The sequence below is a fragment of the Lissotriton vulgaris genome, chromosome 4_1 (assembly GCF_964263255.1).
Source record: "Lissotriton vulgaris chromosome 4_1, aLisVul1.2, whole genome shotgun sequence".
Taxonomy (NCBI): domain Eukaryota; kingdom Metazoa; phylum Chordata; class Amphibia; order Caudata; family Salamandridae; genus Lissotriton; species Lissotriton vulgaris.
Window position 1 is genome coordinate 1,211,793,616 of NC_141691.1, and position 25,997 is coordinate 1,211,819,612.

Genomic DNA, 25,997 nt, shown 5'->3' on the forward strand with positions numbered 1-25,997 from the left:
GGTCTATATGTTTCAAGCCTAACCCCTAAGGCTTTTCGTCAGAACAAGAGAAAATGATACCATGTACCACTCCTAACTTGACTCAATAGGTCTAATTATATATTAAGTTTCGAATTTCATTTAATTGATTAAATACTATTTCGTGCATTTACATCTTCCGGTTAAGACATAATTATTCACTATTTAGGGCCCCATGAGCTCTGCACAGGAAGGAAGGGGCGCTTTAAGTCACAAAGTTGTCAAAGCGGCACCCTTACTCGGAATAATACGCGTTACCAGTTTCTGGTGTAACATTTCATTCAATAGAAGTGCAATGAGATACCATGGGGGTCTGGATATGTCTGCAATTACAACCATACCACCACATCAGAAAAAGATACTAGTCATTTACCAGCAGTGGCGGTTTCCCCATGGGGGCGTTTGGGCGCCGCCCCCCCTGTTTTCTCGCCGTGCGAGAAGAAGGCAGAAACAAATGGTAGTTATTTATTTATAACTACCATTTGTTTCTGCCTGCCCTTCTCGCACGGCGAGAAAACACTACAGTCAGCAGAACAGAACTTCCTTCCTGGTTACTAACCCGACTCGAGTCTCAGGGAAGGGGGGAGTGGCTTGGGGGAGTGGCTTGCCCAATGTTGTTAATACGGACTGTTTGGACAGCCTGAGAGGCAGTCCAAACAGACAGTATTAGCAACAGAGGGCAAGCCGCTCCCCCAAGCCTCCTCCCACTTTCTGTTCTGCAGGATGCAGACTAAGTGGAATGACGTTTTTAGGGCAGCCGGCCGAACCAATCAGCGCCGGCTGCCATGGAGGGGAGGGAGGCTGCCTGCAGCCTTCCGTGACGAGAGCGGCGGCATTCGAATTTCAGGATGGCGGGAGCAGTCTCGGGACTCAAGAGTCAGAGCGGGAACTCGGGAAGCCATTGCCAAGGTAAGTTTTTTATATTTATTTATAGAGTTTTATTCTCTGTGGGCGCTGAATGAGCTTGGAACATGCTTAATCCTGTTCTCAGTGTCCGGTCATGGAGCCACGATTGCCTCTTTAGAACTACTTCACTTTCCTTCAGGGATTGAAAGGTGGAGGGAGATGTTACCAATGGATCAGTGACTACTGTTTTTGCTGGGAATACTAGTTCCTCCATCCTAGAATTTTAACGCTATAATTGTTGGTATAAACGCTAGGTTAGTACAATCATTAAGGCGGGGAAACAACTTTTTTTTAAAATAGGCCAAAGAGCAAGAGAAGTAACGAAGTAAAAAGCATGACAAAATGTCCAAGAGCTATTAATGCGAATGTAAAGGCTCCCGCGTCCAATATGGAGGACATAGAAGGACGCTACAGGCAAGTATCTCTGCCTAATATTCATCATTGTTATAGAACCTGTCTGTTAAAGTTTGACTTTCTCCTCAGTTTGTTACTTGTACAACTGCAAGGCACGAGTACCGAGAATGCCCAGACAAAACGGGCAAGAGGCCATCTTGAATGTACATAAATTAGTGTTGTCTGGGACCGTTGCAGACTATCAATTGAGTGCATTGTTGACGTCAGTTGTGCAAAGAGTGTTGTGAAACAGAGCAGCCGGAAAGAATCCTACCTACCGGTTCTGTTTCACACGTTCACAATTATACGGCAAAGGAGCGATTCCTTGCATGTCTGTTAAAAAATGCGCCTCCGATGGGAACGCTTCGCTGGGATAAACAGCGAGAACAATATCAACAGGCAGCCCAGTGGGGCTGTAAAATCAATACCGGGGCCTGCTGTTTTTAAAATAAATTGAAGTATCCGATAAGAGCAGACAAACAGCCTGCTCACTGTGGTAGTTTGTTCTGCAGCAGCAGAACAAATAAGAGGGTATGGTAAACGTTTTTTTAATGACAAAGTGCTGAGCTAGAAGGTGGCAGGCGCATTACGGCCATCAGGCTGAAAGGGCTTTATTTATTTTTATTCAATTTACAATCTGAAAATCAATTTCTGCATTGACTGACATTTTACGCCCCACTACTTTCAAATGTCACCAGCCGCCACTGCTTACCAGTAACAGTTGCTTGGTTTTCTTGCGTGCGCTTTGAATGACTATAAACTCTAATTGAGACTTGCACCCAGTGTGACCAAGCATGAGTGTGCCCAGCAAAAACAGTATTCAGGAAACTTTGACAACATTCAAGCAGTCACATAGGTAGATTGCCGCATCTGATATGGACTACTTGTAAGCAGGGGCATACAGCAACCACAAACGAGAGGCTCTGAGTCACTGGATTGTTCACTCAACCTCCAATGGAGAATCTGCTTGTTCACAAAAGTGTAATGGCCTACTGGAGGTTTTAAAGAGAAATGTGATGATTTGACACTCCATAGGTGAGTGAGAGGGAAATACTGTACTCCTAAGGGGTTGGATCATGAGACTCTGAATGAGAAAGATCTTCTTGAGCCCCCAAAAGGTGAGCCGAAAGGGGGCGGTCTGGGCGGTAAGGTAAAATGCTCTGGAGGAAGGAACCTGTTTAAGCCATAAGGAATATCAAACACTTTCAAGTTTCAAAATCAGGTGGGTCCTGGGAACTCAACTCGAAAATGAGGCCACCCAAATGTTATAAAGGGTCAATTAGTATTCTACAAGTGGGAAGGAGTGGGTAGGACGGCCTGGTTCTTAGATGGGAACGGCTCTAATTCTTTAATGAGTAATTGAGGTGAGATGGAACTACTTTTGCTTTAAGGCACCAATGTGATATGGGCCACTCTGAAAGGAGAGAAAACTTTTACATTCCACTAAAGGAAGAGACTCTCTAACACTCAAATGATGTGTAACCCACCAGCGCTGCAAATTCGGGGGAAAATGAGAGCTCTGGTGCTACAAGAGGGCCACCAGAAGGCACATGTAGTCTGGCCTTTCAAGGCTCAAACTGTTGGGAATGTCCAGGTCCTCCGAGGAAGAAAGGGAGGTCCTGTGAAATCCAATGCTTTTTTGCAGGTTTGGTGTTACACTGCTGCCCCACTGTACTACAAGGGTGATTAAAAAAGGCAAAATGACAATCAACTTGACTTCCATTTAATTTGTAAGCCAAAAGGTGCGGATAGAACCTACTTTCCAGAAATGTAATGATGCAATATAATCTATCCTACCAGAAGCCACGGTTCAGTTCTTCATTGGTAACAAAATAGGTGACAGGGCCCACGTCAGGCGGCCACTGCAGCTTGCAGCACCCATTGCCTGTGCCAGCACTGCCAATTACAGTATCAACACAACTATTAACCATTACACTCCTATAAGTGTGACAATGCAGACTATTCCAGGCCCATAAAGCTATGAGAATGGCTTAGGTAGGAGGGATTAGTTATTTTAATGTATATTGAATTAATGACTGTTGTGCACATCTCTAAATTAGACAAACAGTTCCACCATGTGGAAGATTGTTATAAGGGCCGGTGTTGAAAATTAAGTGCCAGTGCCCAGCACCAGTAACCACAGGCTCAAATTAGACACTGTCGGGGGCTCGCTCAAGCCGCCGGGGCATAGGCCAACTCTAAAATACCAAGAGCTAGCCTCCGGTTATAGGTTGGTGTATATGTTCCAGATAACAACACAATTAAAAAAAGATTTGAACAATATACGCCAAGAGTTTGGGCATAGGCCCACTGTCACTCCAAGAAGCAGCAAGAGTCCATCTGGTTGAATTTGTGCTGTTGAATCCTCGGCTACTATGAGTAAAGCCTGTGGCCTCTAGCTATAGAAGAGCGATGAAGACTTACCTCTATGTTCAAAAAGGTACAGCACTTCCATTGGAAGAAAGTTGTGAACCTCGCAGACTTTTTTTTAAGCAGCAAGGAGTACTCTGGCTCTCAACAGTGGAAGAGTTAACTGGAACTTCAAGAATGTGCATTGTTTAAAGCAATTGTACTTTGAGAGCCCAACTCTTTACTTTACATCACGTAATATCAAATGCAGTGAAACAAAATAAAAATAGAGGATAAATATATATTTGAGATAGCCGATATCTGAGTGAGAAGTTCCACTCCCCTCCCACGAATAACTGGCAAACTGTAAAAACGAATCTAATTTTAATCTGAGAACATTAATTCCGCCAACGTTGTGCCTTTGCAAAACACTTCGTAGTCGAGGATACAGTTTTATTACATGCAATTGGAGCAGGCTAAAATGGAGACCGCATGCCATCTTTTGCTTTAAAACAAGTACATTTATCATTACAACCAACTGACACTTTCTGGGCAGTTGCAGCGATTACTTGGGAAGGGGCTGGCTCCACTAAAACCGAGGTGAACGCACTATGTTTTTATTTCAACAAAGAATTAGCCCAGGAGATGTGCGAAATTTCCACTCCAGCTAAGCAAATATTATACAGGATACAGTTACACATTACATCGTAACTTTCCTTTGAAAGATATAGTTTAAGACTGTTCTTTCTGCCCACCAAGCTCATACGGTTAGAACTGGAATTTTTAAATGATGTATGTAATTGTTACCAGCTGCAATTTACATACACCTCAGTATTTCCTTCATAGCTTTTACATTTCTTTAAAAAATGCAAGAAATTAAATTTTAATATAAAGGTCTCATCTCCAAATCTTCACCCCAAAATTCATGTTGGCTGTATAGTATTCCAGATCAACTTACTACTCTACATGGGTTGAGAAACTGGACATACTTAAAATGTGTCACCAATTTTAAGTTAGCGGCATATCTTGCCAATGCACGGCCTCTTGGTACTTTTAAAGTCGGGGTGCTCCCTTAGCATCATTGAGGTTCCCACTGACTGGACTCCATATAGTGTGGAGCCACTCTATCTCTCTCTCTCTCTCTCTCTCTCTCTCTCTCTCTCTCTCTCTCTCTCTCTCAATGAAGAGAACATCGCTTAGTGATGTCAAACCACAAAATGGGAGCGGGTGGGAGAGGATTTTGCTGTTTAATTCCTACAATGAGGTTGAACAGTGCCTTTTAGTCAGCTGAAGTGTTTGTACTGTTAAGCAACATCCTTTGACAGTAACCAAGCATAAGAACGATGCTGCACGCGTCAGTATGGTATGGTTTTGTGGCTTTTGTAGTCACTCTAACATCACTTATGCTAACAAGAATTAACAAAGGAATAAACGACCTTTGCTTAAGAGGTGTGCATTGATGCCAAGGACCTTAAGATCGAGATGGAACACAGCCTAAAATGAAGATGAAAAATTGCCTTCCACATAGCAGAACACACAGCAGTACACATCAGAAAAACAGCTTTAAGATGCAAATGCGCAAATGGGCCCTGATAGAAGTTTGGTCAACGTATTCAACTCTAAATCAAGGACCAAGAAACACAAAGCAGGGCACTTACATTTTCTTCGACCTCTAACAGATCTGAGGGTACTGATCACATTGTTACGAATTTTTGTAGCTGAAGCATGTACGAATATTTATATTTAGATTGTAGCTCTATAGGTCTGCTCATGTCAGACAAAAGTAATGGCCTGGACGACATCAGATTACAAAGGAAATCGGCACACCTTAATCGAGTAGTTCTGAAACCATACCGAAGAACAAATAGCAGCTTTTTTCAACGTGTATCAATGAATAAACGAGGAAGAGGCTTTGTAAAAGGTAATACCATGTTCAAAAGTACTCCTCAATGATTTTCCAGGTTTTGAAGGCACTGAACACACATTTAAACGCACCTACTTATGAAAGGAAAAACGTATAATTCTTCCTTTTTAGGTTTCGCCTGGCCTTACTGCGCAAGCAGTTCGCGCAGGCGAAATCTAATGTTTACAGTATGGGATATAGGAACGTCCCCCGGCTCCCATTGGCTAGCTCCATAAATGGAGGCTAGCCATTAGAAGCCGGATCTGTCCGTCAAGGCCGGACCAGATTCTGGGGCGGTCCCGTGATTTCTTCCCTCTGCATCGTCATCGCGGCCGTGGGCGGGGTTTATTTTTTGGGTCGTCGAGGTTTCTTTTCGTCATTCCACGGCCGACCGCCGCAGGAAGTCCAGGTCCAGGTGAGTGCTTTCCGTGTTCGTTCCCGCACCCCCCTCCCTCTGTCCGTCTTCCCGTTCCTGCCCCCCCTCCCGCTGTTCGTGTCCCCGTTCCCGCCCCCCTCCCGCTGTCCGTGTGCCTGCCCGCCCCCCCTCCCGCTGTCCGTGTGCCTCCCGCCGTCCGTGTGCCTGCCTGCCCGCCCCCGTCCGGTTGGCTGCTCACATAAATGGGTGCTGTAAGACGCCATGCCTCGTGGCAATGTCCTTGGAGCAGGGGGACCAACTCACTACATACTTCATTCCGTGACGGGATCCTGCCCTGATTTTGTGGTCCACTAGAGTGTGTCGGCAGATGCGGCCCTCCGACCTCATTACCGGAGAACACGGACCTGCCCACTGGTAATGGTGCCGCGTGCTCCCGCCGCGAGGCCCCTTTCATAGACGTTGATCCCGGTCCCACTAGGGGTGAGGGTTCAGGAGCCCCCTGTAATCCGGTGTCAGCAGCTGGAAAGAAGGTTACAGGAGAGGTGTAGGCCATCAGGCCCTTAGATGGACTCTTCAGGGGGTGGGAGGGGTTGACTCACTCCCTTTCTCCACTGCCTCCTCTCAACAGCAGGGCACAGGCTCTTGGCGAGATCTCGCAGCCCTAGCCAGTTTGCAGGCAAGTCCAGCTCTCCGTTGTCTGTGTCGGAGGGTCGACAACAGGCCTGCAAGGATCAATTTGGTATTTCTTGCCCAGTGCTCCCGTTAGCACGATAAGTGCAGCCCGGCTCCACCGCCATTAGAGCCACCAGAAATCTTGCGTCTGCGGGTCCAGTCCCTGTAAAGATCGGAGACTCGGGTAGCTATCAACGTATTGGTCACACCCCAAGATCTTGATGAAAAAAACTAGCTGTAAAGTGTTGTCCCCTTTTTGATGATTGATTTATGAATAATGATAAAGTTTAATTTTTAGGCAATTCATCCGTTATGTTGAGAACGTTGGCGAGTTTTTAAATATTTAAGTTGTCACGATTCGGTTTTACTGTTAAGTGACGAAATGTCCAAGTAGTAAAAAGAACAATTGATTACTACCTTTTATTGCCTTTCCACATCAAGGCCTTTTGTTTGTGTTTTTTTATATATATATAATTTATTTTGGATAAGTTATCTGGCCTTTGTGACCTTATTGAAATGTTCACTGAAACGTGTTTTGTCAAAATATTGTGGTTTCTATGGTGATATTTTGTCTGTTTTCCGTTATTCAATTTGTGTCGCAATGTATGGTGGTGCAGTGTATGACTGGGCGTTCGAGACCAAGTGAGTGAAGTAGTGTGGCTCACTGGTTAGAGGCGGCAGACCCGAGAGCAGAGGACGGCCCGGGACCAGGGTTCGATTCCCGGCGCGGCAGGTTTCTGGACCAGGGTCAGCGGACTCGATAATTCTCTCGCTTCGGTGCCCACTATGATCAGCGATCACACTCGGCAACTCTGGGCATTAGCTTGCCTCATTTTCACTAACGGCCCCTACCAGACCGCCGGGGATGCCTGGTCTCACCCTGGAGATACCCATTAAGGGACCATCTCTCAGGGAAGCCAGGAAGGGTTTCGCAGCGGTCGAAGCGCCTTGGGACCCTACGGGTAAGTAGTGCGCTATATAAATGCCAATACATTTACATACAATACATGAGTTGGCAAGGGAGCATGTATTGTATTGCACAGTCTTGAATACACTACCTCCTACAGGGACGCCTGCTGACTCTCCTCTTGATACTCTTCTGCAGGAGTAAATGCACAAGCCAGTTTTCATCGTAGTGCAAAATGATAACTGAAATAGTTGCAATACAAATCGCATTTGCGAGAGATTAAGCTATTGCCATTGTAAATGACAATGCCATTTATTTATCTGTTTTCAAAACCAACACATAAATAAAAAGTTTGTCATTCACAATGCCAATAGCTCAAACTTTTCCAAAGGCGAAACCGTTGCATTGTAAATGCTTGTTTATTTATATTCTTGAAAAAAATACGAGTCAAGCTTAAATCAAAATTATAAAAAGGTGTACATTGTTTTATTACATCACACGGCTAGACTATGAATCACAAATTCACCACATTTCTAAAACACACAAGATTAATAACAAGCATTTGCAATGCAAAAGGTCTTGCATTAACGAGAGTTTAAACTATTGGCAATGCAATAGATTAAACTCTCGCAAATGCGAGACCTATTGCATAGCCAATATTTGGTTTTTTTACTAGCCCCCATGCGGCACTTTCACATTCATGAAGGCTTCACTCCTTTCTTTAGACAAGCTGCCTCTAAAGAAAGGGCTGTGTGACATTAAACTGAAACTGCAGCATGGGGGCTTTAATAAAAAAAAAAATTCTGTTTGTCAAGTTGACAAAGAATTGTTTTTTTTTTTTGTTTTGTAAAAACGCTTTCACTTTCATGTTGGCCGAGTACCTATCTTAAGACCCGATTTGTGTAAAGAAAGGGGTGCAGCCTCTACGAATGTTAATGCGCCGCATGGGCGCTAGTAAACAAAATAAATAAATAAGCATGACCGCTAAATGCGGACCACCCTGCTACAATAAAGAAAAAAACGGGGCCCCTATAGTTAAAGCGGAGCGCCATTAGTCAAAATTAAAACAAAAGCGGGCGGCGTGTTGCAAGGCAGTGGGTGGAATAGGGGAAGAGCATTAAATAAACTAGTGCTCACCGACTTTTAAAGCAGACCATATAACAACACCAGTAAAAGGTCCAGTCGTTATAGAAGGTATAACAAATGGAGACATGGCGATACCAAGAAGGGACTAACAAGCCTAATAACGTCTGGGAAGCCAGCGTTTACGAAGGACAATGACACAAGTTAATTAAAAATATGGGCGTTGAGTGGGCAGGGCTTCAAAGCCATACTCCACTACTGCATGCCTCGCAGCAGCGCATGCGCTGCCCGGGCTCAAACTAAAAAGGAGAACCCTGCATTAAGATGCATAGTGCTGTGTCTTGCATGAACTCTAGATAGATTACAAAGAAAGTGCAGTTACACAGCCAGCATATGTCGAAGAAACAACAAAGGTGCAGTCCTCTTAGAGTTCTAAATGCCCATCTAGGGCCAAAAGAGAAGTCTTGTCCTCTAGATCAGCTTTCACAGCAGGGAACAAGCAAAGGTAATGGCAACATATCTGGCTTATAACTGAAAGTGCCTCTTCAGACAGCAGTGAGTTCAGGTGCTCAATAACTAATCATACATACACTGTCATTCATCCCCCACTCCTGCATCCATTCAACAACCCACTGAATCATTCTTCCAGTCACCCACTCTACATTCCACAATAAAACACACAATCTCAAAAAGCAAAGGCAATATAAATTAAAAAGAATAAAAGTATAAAAAAATGCAGCCATCTAAACATAGCAGGTATATGGTCACAATAAAAAAAATTGTAAAAATTAAAAACAGCAGATGGCGGGCATCTGCGATTGGAACAGTGCATACAGCATAGATGTTTTAACGTTACAACATGACCACCACTTCGAGAAGCAAAATGTTGGATCTCTTGGAAGAGTAAAATAATGTTACAATTTGCACAAAACCACTGCAAGACACACACTCAATAAGCCTCTCACTAGAAGGCCATCTTGGAATGTCACTAAGCATAGAATACCATTGTTCTGAAGATCGATGAAGGCTGACATGTGGCTTCTAAACATGGTTGTCATCTTGGAATGTAAAGCAATGATAAACTATGGAGAATACCATTGAAAGATGATGACCAGTTTGGAAGCCTTGGCTGCTCGGATTGTAGTGCACTTCATATGAAGAGAAAGCAAACTACCAGCTCTAACACGGTCTGGTGAACCGCTGGGTAATGTTAAAAAAGGGGATTATGTTTTCCGTTATCGCCCATGTATAGCCTCTGCACCATGTAAATATAATTTTCAATAAAAAATTACTGAAAAAAAAAAGGATAAGGAAAGAAATCAAAGACTAGACTAAAGGGCCGTACCAGAGCTAGCATTGAGGAACCCTAATTTAAATGCCGATCTGCACATATGATCTGGAGAAATACCCTCACTGACAGCACAAGAGAGGCAACAGATGAAGTAGGCTGACCTATTGCCCTAAGCTGTATTCTGTCATGGGTGAAAAGATTGTGTGAATGACAATCGGACAGACCAATGGTTGAAGAAGGATAACCAAAAATCCTTTTATGCATAGGGATTTTATGATTATTAAAGCTGGCAGACCGCTAAAGTCTCAGATAACACATAAAAAGTACTTTAATACACTAACCGGTAAATACTATTCATAAAAGTTCATCTGCAAAATAATGTTACCCAAAAAAATGTACAATCCCTTTTACAAAATACCGTTCTACAGGCTTTACCACTGTGCTACAACAATCCACACTTAAAAGCCTGTTGGCTTCAAAATACATGAGTCATGCTACTGCCTTTGTCACGACTATTGCGAATACATAGATATAGCTGATAGCACCTGATATAACGTTTCCCAATGAACCAAGAAGCTCAACAATCTTTTTTGTTGCCTGGTCACTATAAACAATTCAGTCCTACAGATCAGTGTATAAGCTTTCCAACAAGACAACCATCAGATGGATAGCTATGAAACGACAAATATTTCGAAAACTTCCATTGGCAATGTAATATACAAAACCTCTAAAGTGGTAGAGTGAGACCACTATATTAACTAGTCTGCCAGCCATATTGGCTAAGACTCCTCTCTGTGAAATGAAACACCCTCACCGACACAAACTGTGTCCGCATGCTTCATCATCTAGCCTTCCCACAACCAGAGCATGCACTGTGCCCGGATGGGTTTGATCAACTAATGTAGGAGCGAGGGATTTTCTTTTTCTTTTTTTTTTTATTTGAGATGGTACTGGGCAGACAGAGAATGGGTGCAATGCAAAGAAAACAGTCTATGGCTGGCCTTTAACTGTCTTCAGGAATGCTTTGGCTGGATTCAAATTTAATTTGGAACTGACAGATAAGGGGTTACAATTACCAGTCTTTAAATGTGTTTTCTCACGGGGAGCCAATGCAGCTTAGGTAAAGTTAGTTTGTAACTTATACAAAAATCGTTGTTGAAGATTCACATAGAGGGTTACAGTAGCCAGTTCACGACAATACCAAGGCAAATATCACTGTGCTTCAAGGCCAGTGGAATACAGGGAAAACATTTCTTGAGCAAATGTAAAAACAGAGGTAACTGATTGATTTGGCCTGCAAAGGTCAACTCATCAAACAGAACTCCCCAATGCTTCGCCTTTCTGGAGGGGGACAGGTATCTTGCGGTCACCATGTATGGGTCCATAATGAGTTATTACCAAACACTTCTGTTTTTTCTAGTATTTATTCATCAGGACGATGACTTGTCTGGAGTAAGGGAAGGTGCTACTATTAGCTAGACAAAACAGGGCTTTACGTGAATTAGGTAAGACACACTGCATACAAAATATAAAACAAGGAGGAAAAAACTTTAAAAGAATTTCTCAAATGTAATGAGCATTTTCCCTGGGAATGTTGAGGTAATTTTTCTCATTACTCACTAGGTGCATAGGAAAATTAGACACAGATTTCCCTAATTTCCAAGATGCTGATATATGGGTAGATGTGCATTATGAGGGAGGTATTCCAGCTAAAGTGCCCTAAGGTATCTAACTATCTAACTGGGTTGCTTTATTTATACACAGTACCTCTTTGGGAAGCCCCTTCGGCCAAAGCATCGCATGTCTAGATTCATCACGTTGAACAAACAAGAATCATACCGTATACATATCCATATAGGGACCACATAGGAATCTGTAAAAGATAGATACATTGACAGCCTTTTGAGTATTTCGAAAGGTGACCAAGGGAGAGAGACAGTTGTTTTTGGAATGCATCAACACCCAGAATGATTATCTGAAATATACATATTATATGACATTCAATTGACACTGTTGAATGGCAATGTAATCGGGCATACATCCAATAGATTAAATATAGAGAGAGGTACTCGCCAGGGCTGTCCTTGTTCCCCAATCCTTTTTGCATTTTATTTAGATCCTCCTGAGGCGAAAAGCCGGGAGTAGACGCTGCTTGTGTGATAATTGATCTTTGTGATTTTAAAACCTTACTTAGACACCTTGTGAAGCACCTTGCACTTTAGGGCATCACGGAGCGGATCTAGCGCTCACGTGACCCCTCGCACCGGCGTCCATCGCCGCTGGCCACGCCCACCTCTAGGCCACGCCCTCTTCCCGCCCTTCATAAGCGCGGATTCGCTAGCGCTCGGTTGGGTTTGTCTCCTGAGGCGAAAAGCCGGGAGTAGACGCTGCTTGTGTGATAATTGATCTTTGTGATTTTAAAACCTTACTTAGACACCTTGTGAAGCACATTGCACTTTAGGGCATCACGGAGCGGATCTAGCGCTCACGTGACCCCTCGCACCGGCGTCCATCGCCGCTGGCCACGCCCACCTCTAGGCCACGCCCTCTTCCCGCCCTTGAGGCCTCCTATTTCAAATGTGCATCTACAGAACGCGCAGCGGGCGTGCGCAGCGGGCGCGCCGTTTGCGCGCCGAAGGCGCGCCTAAGGCAAGCCCGTCTGCGCCCGTCCGCGGCCGGACGGGGCTAGGGGCACGACTCCATGCCAATTTTATCTCATACTCTTCTGAGGAGCTTACCACCCTCCAAGGCCACTGGCCACTCTCAGAATCCGTCCGTAGACACATTGTCTCACTAGGGCTTGTCCCTTCTTCCATTCCTACATCGCCGTCCTCTCTGCCCGCCTCTCCGCCACAATGCCCTTCCCCGCCCGACCCCCTTCCTTCTACTCCGTCATTATCTGTTCTCTTACTTAATACCAGGTCAGCGGTCAAGCACCATCATGAGCTCTTTGTCCTGCTCGATTCTGAGAAGCCTGACTTACTGCTCTTGACCGAAACCTGGTTCTGTGATTCTTCCCTTCCCGTTCTTTTGGCTACCCTCCCCCCTTCCTACGTTGCCTTAAGCGCCGATCGTCCGGCAGGTAGGGTTGGCGGTGGTGTGGCGTTAATCGCCCGGTCGGAATTGAATTTTCAAACCCTTCCCTCTCCCCCCATTCCCACTACCGAATTCCTTACAGTCCGCTCCCTCGCCTTTCCCCCCCCCCCCCATCACTTGTCTTCTAATGTACCGCCCTCCCCAGTCTTCGCCTCTGTTCTTGCCGGCATTTCAAGACCTGCTGGCCAACATGGTGGTTAACTACGCCTCGGTCTTGGTGTTAGGGGACTTCAATTATTGGCCCTCGGATCCTTCTGAGTGCACTGCCTCGAAAGAATTCACTGAGTCTCTTCTATCTCTGAATTTTGTGTCGCATATTTCTGTCCCCACTCACTCTCATGGTCATACACTTGACCAGGTTTGGTCCCTCAACCTTTCAGTCTCCCCGGTGACGGTTTCTCCCTGTCCTTGGACCGATCATGCCCTTATTTCTTTCTCCATCTCTCTCAACCCGGTATCCAAAGTCCCCCACGCCAAAAATATCTGGGCGCGGAATTGGAACAGAGTTGATTTGCCCACACTGACCTCTCACCTTCGGAACTCCACTCCGACCCTCTCTGGTCTTTCGTCCGACTCTCAAGCCAACACTATTAATGCTTGGTTGGCTAGAGGTTGTGACTCAGTGGCTCCCCTGCGTCGCATTTCCATCCGGCGACCCAAGGAGTTGAACAGGTGGTTTAATGACCACCTAAAAGAACTAAAACTGTCCGTTCGACAGGCAGAGAGGCACTGGAGAAAAAATTACTGTCCCTCACTCAAAACCCTTTATCTTACATCACTTGCCGAATACAAGACTGCAATCCTCGCCGCCAAAACCTTCTATTTTTCAACAAAAATAATGTCAGCTGAAAATAAACCCAGGGAAATCTTCGGTATAGTGAATGACCTGGCCTATTCCGATAGAGCTTCACCTCGAATCCCCCCATCCCAGCCTCTATGCAACCAAATTAATACTTACTTTCTCGACAAGATCGCTACCATTAAGGCCAACATCCCCCCCCCCCCCCTCGTCTGCCTTTGTTGATCCTTCCCCTCCAACTGTTCAGAATCATCTCACCTCCATCCCTCCCCTCACTGAGGAGGTTTTCCTGGAGATACTCCCCAAAGTAAAGTCGGGTTCTCCGGCAGACATCTGTCCGGCGCGAATCCTGCAACGAATTTACTCCTCTTGTCCTGAACCCCCCATTACTTTCCTCAACAGCTCCCTAGCGCAGGGAGTAGTGACCCCTGCGCTCAAATCAGCCACTATAGTGCCTATTTTAAAGAAGCCTGGCGCCGACCTATCCATCTCAGCCAACTACCGCCCCATTTCCCTACTGCCCTATCTGGGCAAGGTGCTGGAGCGCCATCCATGTCACCGCGGTTTTCAGCGCCCACGTAGAGGCTAATGGGGGACTGGCTTCCCGCCAGGCTGGCTTCCGACCCAGGCACTCGACTGAATCAGTCGTGGTATCAGTCCTGGACAACCTCAGGAAGGGTATGGATCATAACAAACACCAGGCGCTGGTACTCCTCGACCTCTCCGCCGCATTTGACACGGTGGACCATACCATCTTACTGTCCCGTGTCAAGGCGGCTGGAATTGAGGGATCAGCCCTGGTGTGGCTTTCCTCCTTCCTGAGGGACCGCACCCAGGCGGTCCGGCTAGGAGACTTCACAACCACCTCACTCCCCGTCACGTGTGGTGTTCCCCAGGGCTCTTCTTTGTCTCCCTTACTATTCAATCTTTATATCTTTCCCCTCATTTTCGCTCTTCAGCACCTGGAGGTCACTGTGTACAATTACGCGGATGACCTCCAGCTCATCTTTGACTTATCTTCCTCTCCCCTCTCTGTCTCTAGCTTCCAGTCCACCATGACATTCATCAGGGACTGGATGAACCACAACCATCTCAAGTTGAACCCGGATAAAACCGAGTTGGGTCTCACCGGGGGTTCTTCCAGTCCCTGGAACTCTCTCTTCTGGCCCTCCTCCCTTGGTCCCGCCCCCACTCCTTCTACCACGGTCAAAACACTGGGGGTCAAAATGAACAATCAGCTCACCCTCCACTCTCAAATCAGCTCTGTAGTCTCCTCCTGCTTCCTCACCCTCCGAACTATCCGCACTGTCTCTCGCTTCTTTTCCCCCCAGGCACTCAAAATGATCATGGCCGCATTGGTAATATCACGGCTGGATTATGCCAACGCCCTTTACAACGGCATACCAGCATACAGCCTGAGGAGGCTCCAGATGGTCCAAAACCAGGCTGCCCGGTTGGTCTTTGGTCTCCCACGCTACCACCACTCCACACCCCTTCTCAGGGAGCTCCACTGGCTTCCTGTCAAGGAACGTTCCCTTTTTAAGATCGCCTGCATGGTTTTCCAGGCCCGTCAAGGCACTGCCCCCGCCTTTATTTCTTCGTTAATAAAAGAATACGTTCCCCCCAGAGAGCTTCGCTCTTCCTCCAAGTCTCTCCTTCAAATCCCACGTTTCAGACGTAAAAAGTGGGGTGGGACCAATTTTTCTACCTTAGCCCCCACTTTCTGGAACTCACTCCCTGACCACCTTCGTGCGGCTACCCATTATGTATCCTTCCGCAAGGAAATAAAAACGTTTCTTTTTAACCAGGCCTTCCCTGCGTAACCTCCCGGTTACTACTTTGCCTCTGTGGCCAATACCCTCCACTAGCGCCAAGAAATCGTTCGGTGCACGCTGCGCTTTACAAATGTTTTAAATTAGAAAATTAGAAATTTTATCTCCTTGATCTTAAACAACCCCATAATTAAACCGGTAATATCTCATAATCACGAGACAAAAAAATTAGCATACGCTGATGATATTGCCCTAATAACACCTGCACCACAAGAAGCAATCGCAGAAGTAGAGAGGTTGGCAGAAAGATTTAGGAAGAGATCAGGCTATCTGTTAAATAGCTCAAAGACATAAATCATCTGCTCATCTCAGTGTATACTGGACGATCCCCGTGTAAAGGAGTCTGCAGTATACATAGGAGTTTGATTAACAGCAAAAATGGGGGATATTTGGACTATAAATATAGACCCAGTTATGACCACTATCAGTAGGAAAATGAAACGATTAGATCACTTACATCTTACAATAATTGGCAGGATAAACGTAATAAAAATGAAAACTTTTGCAGAAATGTTGTATCTAATGCGGGCTATTCCCATAGAATTAATGGCTAAAAAAATACGGAAAATTGAAGGGCTGTTTACTAATTTTATTTTGAGCTACCAAAGAACTTGTCGTGCTTATAAATACTAATATACAGCTATATTATTGGGCTACGGCCCTGCAAAGCCTAGGTATCCTATATTATCATAATAAGATACAAAACGATAGGACAGAAATACCTACTATCTATGAATTAGCAATTGAGGAAGCCTCAACTGGGCTATTTCAGCGCCAAAATGACATGATGAAATATCAAAGGAAAGGATATAAATGTATTGATTGTGCAATCAGAAATTGGAGAAAGATAGTGAAAACATGTGAGATTAATAGATTCACCAAATATTCATCACTGTGGTATTCTGATCATCTACATAAAAATATATCTGACGATATGGCAAAAAAAATTGATTGGATTTTAATGCTGATTTATGTGTATGCAAACTCAGAAATGCGTAGTTTTATTGGAATTGCACAAAAATACGACTTACAAAGGTACTCATGTTTTAAATATTTACAAATTAGGAACTGTATGAGAGGTGTCCCAAAAGAGAATCTTAGTCTTGATCCTATACCAATACTTCATTTTATGGGTAATCCCAAAAGAAGAATAAAAGCATTTTATCAGGAACTGCAAAAATTTATATCCAGTGATCTAGAAAAAACAGAAACGAACTGGTCAACCAAACTAAATGATGGGGATGTTGATATAGATAAGGTGCTGGAAATAGGTAAAAATGTATTCATGGCATCTAACCATCAAGCTCAACAGTATAAGACTGTATATAGCTTATATTATACACCAGCGAAGCTTTATAAATGGGGGAAGAGAGATTCGGATAGATGCCCAAGATGTCAAAACGGACCAGCCGACATGATACATATGTTTTACTCCTGTGCTAAATTAGATGAGCTAAAAATGGAAATTGAGTAATTTATGTTACAGACATTGGGGAGGAACCTTAAGATCACCGCTACACTAATGTTACTGGGTTTTGATGTAACACTGCAAATGGATACGCCACAAAGATTTTATGTTTTTAAGTTTAGCAATAGCACGTCTTTTGATTGCTACAGCATGGAAGGACACTGCACCACCAACTTTCTATCAGTGGTTAAATCGATTAATTTGTATCGAGAAACAAGAAATTGCTTTATATAAATGTAAAGGCGCAAAAAATAGAAAAAAGGTATGAATATCTGGAAACCACTTATCTGGATGGAGGAACAAAATAGGCAAGGAGTAGGGTAAATAAATAGATTTAACTTTCTGTTTAAACGTCGATACAATTAATGGACACCCGTAAAGAAGTATGCTATTTTCTTTTTGCTTTGTATGTTCCTCTTTTCATTATTTATTGTATCTAACCTACCCATTGTATAGTGTTATAATCCTATATTTCTTTTTGTGTACTCCAATGCATCATGTCTAAATTTCAATAAAAAAAATAAAAATAAAACAAAATGAATGGCAAGGTAATCCATGGCCACTGGAACCTAAGAAAGGACACCTATCAAAAACCTACTAACAAGAAGTTATTTTCAGGTTTTACAACTTTCATCTGCGCTCCTTATGAGAAAACCTACCTTTTCCCAGCCTCAGAAGGAATTGTAGCCTGATGGAAGACTTCAACAAACAAGCAGATGAACTGATCAATAAACTCAGACAACGAGGGTCCCCTGAAGCACCAACACAGATCTTTCAAGAGAAAGAAAAATAACAATAAGGAGGCACAGACAGAACATACACGCAAATATGAAAAAAATCTACCCTTAAGTGAGGTTTACCACCTACTTGGTCCTCACCAATCAAATACAGAAATCAACAAACACTGGTCTATTCTAAACACAAGCAAACTGAAGTTTGACAAACCCCTTTTTTACAAACAATAGGGCTAGGAATATTAGAGACACCCTACCACACACCAGGAACAACTAATCATCCAAGACACAGTACAACCAACCCCCTGTGGGGTCTACTTACAGTTACTTGACACTATCTGTGTAGCAACTGCAGCACATGCCATTTGGCAAGAGGATCAAAAACAGTGGAACTGGGATCAGGACGAGAATGGGTAAAACAGTGGAACTGGGATTAGGACGAGAATGGGTAAAACAAAGACATACTAATTGCAATTCTACACATGTACTTTACATCCCTTGTCCTTGCAACCTGCGATATATAGGTATGACCAGCAGGAAGGTGACACAATGTATTGGTAAACATGGGAGCAACCTCTTAGATACAACAGAAAGACAATTAAAATGGCCAGTCTTTACATCAGAGCAGGACACACGTGGACAATTTCAAGTGGACAGAGCTGGAACAAACCAAAACACAAGATGCGACCAGAAATACTCTCAAAATTCGATCTGGAAGAGAATAAAGTTTGACTGTCTACGGATGTCACAGGTGTTAATGATGATATTCCATAGCTCAATTTATAAATGCAACTACAGACATTTTGTTTCTTTTTTTTTTAATGGGGGCCTTTAATCCCCATCATAATGTACGAGTTATAGGCATGGGTGGGAGCAGTGAAAAAGTGGGCTACAGCGGAGGAAGACACCCTGAGAGAGGAGGCGGCGAAAGGTCAGCGTAAACACCCTATCTCCCTGGAATGGGCCATGCTATCTCACTAATTTAAGCTAGCCCTCACACGAGTCTCCCCGCACACATCCCAAGACGCTGCTGCCCCCCCCACAGCATCACCAACTCTATAAAGTGTCTGTCACCGGACCACATCCGGTCCCCCCTCTCGGCCCCTGCCTCCTCAGTCCTTCAGTTTTCCCCCCTCATATTAACCTCCCCACAGACGAGCTCTGAACAATCTGTCTGATTCCGCCTTTCTCACTCAGTCTTCACCCTATTACCTCCTCCTCTTCCCCCCCTAGTTGCTTCCAACAGTCCATCTCCCGCTACACTCACTCCCCGGTTTCTCCTCTCCTAGTTATTCCCCGTGCACACATGGTGTCCACCGTCAGCCAACATATGCCACTACCAATCTCCATATGCGCATATAGATTGATTCCTGACAGCATATTTGTATCATTGTAACATCTTTGCTCGAATAATATGGTACTGTGCGTGCTTTACATGTAAAAAAGCTAATAAAAATCATTCATAAAAAAATATATCATAATGTACGAGTTATGATAACACTCAATTCCCTGAAATACACAAAGACAAGATTCTGATATATACTAAATATTCTATATCAACGAATATAAGTTATTCCCACATGCTAGTTAACACCAGAGATTGAAGCCCTTATAGACCCTCTCAACAAAAGTACCCACATTAGATATTCATAGTCAGTACTAACAAAATCAATATCTTCACTTTTATCAGGATGTGTAGGCATCATAATGTTGACTTGTGGCTACTATAACTGCCAAACATATTGATATCGCTACGTGTGCATGCTGTGACGTCACATGCTCTATCCAGGAAGCCGAAGAGGCTCATTTAATTTACTGCTTCCGCCAAGAAGCACCCTGTTAAGGCCCTTCATGTGTAATTTACATACATTTTACTCCATGGTGGTCCCCCAGTTTGGGCATGGGTACCATCATGTTTTTAAAGTGTTGGGGGGGGGCTGCATTTAGTGCAGCAGACCCCCAGAAATACTTTACAAACAAAAAAAACGGATTCCTAGGGTCTATAAAACATGAATAGAGGAAAAGTTGAAATGTAAAGCATACTCGGAGCTAGTGCTTTTGTTCTTAACCTTGGAAATACAGGCATCCCTTGTGGTTGGTCTTATGGATGCATTATTTGGCTTGAGAAATGTGAAAGAAAGGCTCAAACACGTGTATAAAGCAAATGGGACCGTCTTTTATATTGATGTAGTGACCCATTGACAAAAAGTAGGCCTGTATTTTATATGTTGACAATGACTTGCATAGGAAAAACCTTAGAAATTCACTCGAAAAAAAAAAAAGATTAAAGGTGCGTTATAGTTTGGTGACACTGTCAGTTATAACACAATTCACCAGTTATAATTAACTGAATTAACTTTAACTCGCACTCTGAAGGAACTATAACTCAGGCACTCTCCATGCACTGCTTACTTATATCCTTATATATAACACCACTCATCACCTATTCAATTACATCATTCATTATATCGCTGTGCATGGATGGAGCGCCATTTATAGTTACTTCAGGGCACAAGTTCTAGTTATAGGGGCACACCAAGCATGTCCTCATTAACAAACAGTGGATTACTGTCCACATCATGGATTTAGCATAAATCAGTATTGGAATACTATTGCATTTTGTGAACTCATAAGTGTGTCCAAACGTTATCTGTGTCACTTGAATGGGGCCTAATTGCCCCTAGTGTATAGGACCGCTTCTATCCAACTACTAGACTCCTAGCGCTAACATTCTAAGTGTATGTTGTTCATGCTTTTGTATAGTGAGTGAACTAATTTTTAATAACCCATGCCTACCTTTTGCGTAAGACTGTTCTCCCAGTCACTGGGTCTGTATTGCTGACATACCTGAAGCTGAAGGGAGAAGACCTAGACTATGGAGTGAGGGGAGACAAGGCAAGTCTTCTTTAGAAAATCTGGTATACCTTTTGCTTGGCAATGAGCTTCCAATTAGTCATCCTAAACACTGCGATTCGAGGAGAGTAGGGGTGAAGTGTGAGAAACCTGACTGTTGTGAAAAGAGAAGAGGGCCCTTTAGGGAATGCCCAGTTTTTGCCTTTCCCAAATCACACTTCCAGTTTAGAAGATGACAACCAGGTGCAGAAACCGCACATCTGTTTGCGCCTCTGCTGTTGGTGCTTCATGTCTGGAGACTACCGTACTGTAGTAGACATCACTACAGAAAGGGCGTGTCTGAAGAACAACCTCGAAAGGACACTTGAAATGCGAATCATACCAATCACACCAAACTGGTTCTGGGGATGCAGACTGTGGTAAATTTCTCCTGTCTAAATTTGATGTATAAAAGCAGTACCTCTCTTGTTGTTCTAGTCTAAAGCCACCTATGGCAGAGGAAGGATGTGCACCAGAGTACTCGGAGGATTGCTTTGCAACAAGATTGGGTTTCTGCCTAACTGTCAGCTTCTCAAAGGTGAAGGGACATGACCTGAAACTGACCTCTTGTTGGAAGTCTATTTACTGCCTAGGACAAGTGAGGTACATCGTGTCTCAGGCATTTGTGTGACATCCAGAGGTAGCAGACTTAGGGCAGGTGATCTACAGACCCCGGTTAGGTGGGCCTCATTCCCTTCACAGCTGTTCTGGGTGAAAAACTTTAAGACTCAGCCTGCAATCAAGGTAGAAGGGGCTGTGATTCCGGGTAGAAATCTAGTCTGTGGGTAGCCTTGTCATCAACAAATTGGCCTGAGCTTGGCTGCATCACCATCAGTAGATCACCCTGTGTATGGAAGCATAACCATTAGAAGATTATCCAGTGCACTGACATATTGCCATCAGAAGGAGAGGCCTGTATGAGGACATATCACCCACAGAGGATTAACCTGTGCATGGCCACTTTGCAAGTAGATGTTTGGCCTATACCTGACCGCACCAAGCCTATAGAATCAACTGGTGCAGAGATCAAGTGTTCGCACAGTGAAGTATTTACCTGGGACCGTTGTTACTGTTTCCTCAACAACAGCAGAAGATCACAGGGGACTACACTAAAGCAACACTGCCAGATCTGTGCCTCCAAGGTAGATGCCCCAGCAGCTAGCACAGAAATCCTAGAGGCCCCACCTCCCAGAAGTGGGAGAAAGGCGAGAGTACTGAAAAGAAAGCCAGATGGCTGCCCGAAAGACTGATCCACTTAGAGGTTAGAAACTGAAAAAAACTTACTGTCAGACTGCGCTCAATGTATTTATTGGGGAGCTCTGTACCAGAGTGATACTCACACAAATACCTATATCTTCAAGGGAGGGAAGGAAGGACCACCTAACCCAGAAAGGGTGACTGAGATATCAGATAGAGGTGCAGCCCTGCATAACAGCATCCAAGACACTAAATTTTGGTGAAACTATATTTGTGCGTAGTATGCCATTCTAGTGTGCTAAAATTACTTATTTCTCGAAAGTCAAACCATTTATTGCATGGCTGAGTTCGAGGACCCCCATAACACCTTCTTGAGAAGGATGTGACTGCTTGGCATCACTACCACTGACAGTCTAGTGCTGAAGGAGTTGCACTTGGCCCAGTCTGCTGTGCCCCAGTAGGACAGATCTCACGATGTCAGAGGAAAACTACCCCAACCTCCATGGTTGAGGCCCAGTAGCCATTAATTGCTCCATGGCCCCCAAAAGAGGTCTGAGAAGAACAGATGATGCATTAAGGCACGAAGGAGAAGATAGAGGCCAAGGAGAAAGGAAAGACTCCGGTCAGGAAAAATAAGGCATGAGTATAGACACACTGCTCTTCGAGGCCATATTGTCAAGGGCCCATGGTTCTTGGAAGAGAATGATATTGAAATGTGAAAGGAATGTTAAGATATTCAAGTGGTCAAAGTCTGCAGAAAGCAGGCAAGTTCTAAAACAACAAATGAAGCAGGCACTTAATGCCCTGCTAATTAAAAAAAGCGCGGCCGTAATCGATTCAACATGTGCACGCGTACGGAGAGACAAAAAATGCACGCGCATGTGGACAGCCCGGCGCCATCTTTGTCCCTCCATACGCATGCACATGTTGAATTCATTACAAAAAGCTCTCGCATGGCAAGAGCAGAGCTGTGGGTTGCTAACGCCAGGCAAGACCTAAAGATTGTTTTATTGGAGGTTTTTCTAGAGGACGTACAGGGCCCTGGAACATCAGAGTCACACGAAACAGCATCACATGAGATGCTGTACAGTTAAATAGAGGTTATGGAGACCAAAGATACCATATAATGATAGTACAAATTAAATTCGCTATACTAAGATGACACTATACAATTATATCAACACGGAACTTAAATAATAAAGGCTATTTACATAAAATAATTTTAAAAATGTGTTAAGTCGGATGTAGTAAAATCCCCAATATTGCAATGACTTTTCAACAAGTCTGAACATTAACCACAGAGATCAGTGTAAGAACTAGATAAAAGAAGCCCAAGAGATGCATATCCTCAATGTGGTACTGAGAGTTAGTTTTCATAAAGTTGTTCTTAAGACAGCATAGAGTGAACAGGCGTAACTTAAGGAGCTCATACCAAACTCCTGTCATCATGAGCTAACTGAACTAGGTAGAACGATAAAATAATCGCAGGAAGTAGTTTTTTTAAGGCAGTGTAGAAGGTGATACTGTGTAACTGTGTATGGAGGGGAACAGAACCCAAATGTTAATAAAAGATCGAGATTTAAAGCAAAGTGATTCCAACCACAGAGTTGTTGGGAGCTGCCAGAAATCCGCCAGATAGTATTAGTGGTTGGAATTTAAGAGTTCTGGACTATGCAGGCTAGTTCGATCTTCGTTGAGAAGCCAGTCCAAAGAGTGTAAAAAAGGTATGGTATGATTGTGAAGCGATACGCTCAGTGGTTAGACTGGTGGCTACAAGTAAAGAGGCTCTGAGTGGGGCCAGTTGATAACAGATAACATTCCATAGTATAGTCTTGTTAAGACCAAAGCTTGGTAATTTGTCAAGGTTTTGTTCTGGAAAGAAAAGTTTGATCCCCTGACAAATCTTAGTTGGCAGTTTGCAATTTGTTATTGAAATGTTAGCGGAGACTAAGTTATGGGTCCAAAACAAATGGCGAAAGAGTATTTCAGCATTGTTAGTGGAACTTAACCACGCTTTTACTCCAGTAGGGGTGTCCTAAGAATAAATTAGAAGGAACTCTTTTTTTAGGGGTTGGACCTGAGGTGATGCCTTGTCATATAGTAATGTATTTCATGGAGAATTGAGGCCAATAAAGTTACCGACGGAGGATGACTTTTTCAGGGAATGTCATTGACATTAGTGGCAAGACATGTCAGACTCTTTTCTATCACACACAGTTTCCAGACCGGATCTGAAGAAATAAGGGGCTAAAACTGAGCCTTAAGCGACTGCCAACAGGGTGGAATGTGAGTGATCCACTTTGATTGTGAACAGCTAGCTAGCTTGAATATATACCAGAGAAGAGTTTTTTCAATGCCCATACAGTTTTTAATGTGTCAATGAGGATGTCACCCATATCAAATATAACAGCGATCGGACACAGTTTTAAGTAAGGATAGGAGACTGTGGTAATCAGAATGCCAAGATCATAGAGGACATTGGAGAGGTCCTGAGAATGATGCGGAGGAGTGATGCCATGAACTATCTTGATTACCAGGATTGTTAGGAATGGGATTTCTGGTCGGCTAAGGCTTGCGCCAAATCCAGGGAGAAACCACCACTCTAGTCAGGGCAAGGGAGTTACACGCTGAGCATAACCCCTACTCACACCCTTGGTAGCTTGGCACGAGCAGACAGGCTTATCTCAGTGGCCATGTGTAAAGCATTTGCGCACGCACACAGCAACAACATCCCAGACACACCACAAAAGGAACTCCACACAAGGTTATATCAAAAATAGGATCCTGCATCAGTATTCATGATTGCTCTTAAGGTAGGAATCTTAACAAGTACATATACGAAGATAAACAGAGGCGTGTTTTATCAAGTAGGTTTTTAATAGATTGGATAATACTGATAGATTACTCTATATACATTTTATATTGTAGATTGGTCGGACAAATATATATGAATTGCATCCTCAAAATGTATAATTACATATCGGAATTGAAAGTCTTTTCTACAAATTGCAAAGGTGAGCAGAAATGCTCGTGTTCGATTAAATTGCATGGTTAGATGTGAATATGGAGCACTGTTGGCACATAGTGAAGGTTATAAATTCTTTTTAAGCTGGACACTGAACTGGCATGGTTTCACAAAGGTGACACTGTGTGGTTGAAAAACGGATTGATTTTCTTTTTGTTGGTGCACAAGTATGCACTTCAGCGAGCATGGGGTTAAGGAAAACATGGTTGGACTTGTTGGATTGCATGGCTCCTCTCTTTTCTTCCAAATAGTACAACTTATGTGATTCTTTCAATGGTTCTATACTATAGGGCCATTGATAAATATACAACAAACTCACATGGTGAATTTTTAAGATGGTCATTACGTCAAGCATGTTACATGACTAAGATGTAAAAGATGGTGTATTAAGTGCTTATGTGCTTAAGCGAACACATAGATCTTAGCATATGTACCTTTCTTTTCTTGTTACATGTATGATTGACAGCCTTGAAAAAGCCCAAAGGGGGCGAAACGCGTGTCGGCTGTGGACCATAAAGTTTGAAAAATAAAGACTTGAATTCTTCACAACGTCTGGTGTGATGAAATTGACTGTTTGACCAAGGATGTGGATTACAGATGAAACGCTAAATAAGCTAAGGGATCAAAGAGACTATTTCGGAGGTGCACTGGTGTGTCTTCTCATATTGCAAGGACTTCCATTCCGAATGAACTTTGGGAAGGGGGTCGTGGTTTGATGCCCGAGGTGGATGTGCATCTAACGCCAAGTAGCAATCCATATTGTTCAGTGTGCATAGTGTATTTTGTTTTGGTATATGACTATTGAGAACTAAGGTTGATGTGCAAATCAAAATAGCACATCCACCATTCTTTTTGTCGTAATATCAAAAATAGCCTTTGTATTCTCATAAAACATTACAATAGTAATCACATAATATACATCGTGCCACCTGGCACTAGGTCATATTTACAAGGGATTATTTACACCTAGCAGGGCCCACTGGACCACTGTCAGAACTATCACAAAGCGAACTTAGTAAAAGTAAGACATCTCATAGACGTACAACCAGTAATCAC

General features: G+C 43.6%; 1 protein-coding gene across 1 annotated transcript in view; it reads right to left on the reverse strand.

The window, feature by feature from the left end:
* The window catches only part of LOC147723054 (polypeptide N-acetylgalactosaminyltransferase 1), a 436,567-nt gene that overhangs the window by 284,251 nt on the left and 126,319 nt on the right, over positions 1–25,997 (reverse strand). The gene's annotated exons all lie outside the window — the stretch shown is intronic.